The 1,099-nt window shown below is 37.7% G+C and overlaps 1 protein-coding gene across 1 annotated transcript in view; it reads right to left on the reverse strand.

The window, feature by feature from the left end:
* The window catches only part of LOC135092946 (serine-aspartate repeat-containing protein C-like), a 5,563-nt gene extending 4,851 nt beyond the window's left edge, over window positions 1–712 (reverse strand). Inside the window, exon 1 of the mRNA XM_063991768.1 lies at window positions 611–712. The gene's annotated coding sequence lies outside the window, so the exon portion shown is untranslated. The remainder of the gene's footprint in view (window positions 1–610) is intronic.
* Between the last annotated feature and the right edge of the window lie 387 nt (window positions 713–1,099).

Consider the following 1,099-nt stretch of genomic DNA (forward strand, 5'->3'; position numbering starts at 1 on the left):
TACTATTTACTACCATCACTACTATTACTATAATACTCTTCCTCCTCCTCCTTCTATTTCTGCTACTACTATATTAACAACACCCATTACTACTACTACTACTACTACTACTACTACTACTACTACTACTACTACTACTACTGCTACTACAATAATGACACATCGGTTAATATATTTTCTACAAATATGACTACTACGTCAACACCAGAAGAAAAAGAAAAATAACTATTACTACTACTACTACTACAACAACAACAACAACAACTACTATTACATAAAAAAATAACAACAACAAAGACGGCAACAAAATCCCACAAACATCATCCCTGTACGTACTAAAACAGCAACAAAAAACGAAATAAAACGAACAAAGAAACCAAACATGAATAAAGAAAGCGAAGAAAGACAACTCCATGCAAACTTAACACACACACACACACACACACACACACACACACACACACACGCCACTATCACCACCCCAACTCAAGTCCACGCGACAGAAAACCACGATTGCGGACTGGAGAAGGTGTACCATTTCAACAACACTTTTTTTTCCCACTTTCCCCTGACTTCTCCGGTTTCCCCTCACTGGCCACACTTCCCTCACCCTTGCACTCTCTTCTGGCGCACTCTGGTTCCCGCCGCGCCTCTACACAGCCGCCCACAGACGCAAACAGACGGGCGGGTGTGTGGCGTAGCGCGCTGTCTCTGACTCTCTACTGATCTATACAGCAGCGTCGAGTGGGCGTGACGTCATCGCTCGTTTTCTACACCGCTTGTAAACAAAGACGCTCAAGGGGTGTCTCTTATTTTTTTTTTTTCACTCGATAATCTTAACTTTTTTTCCGCATTTATCTCGTTTTTGTTTTGTTTGATTTTTACGCTTTATAGATTTTTAATGATTTTTTTTTGTGTGTGTGTGTTTTTGATAGATGTTACTTTTTTTTCAGAATAATTTTTTTTTACATTTTTTTTTTACCTGTTTGTTTTATTTACACATTACTGATTCTTCCTGTTTTGCTTCCTATTTTTTTTTCCGTCTACTTTCGATATATTTTTGTTACGCATTTTTTTTATACGTTTATTTATTTATCTC

This window comes from Scylla paramamosain, chromosome 41 (assembly GCF_035594125.1).
Source record: "Scylla paramamosain isolate STU-SP2022 chromosome 41, ASM3559412v1, whole genome shotgun sequence".
In the NCBI taxonomy this organism is placed as follows: Eukaryota; Metazoa; Arthropoda; class Malacostraca; order Decapoda; family Portunidae; genus Scylla; species Scylla paramamosain.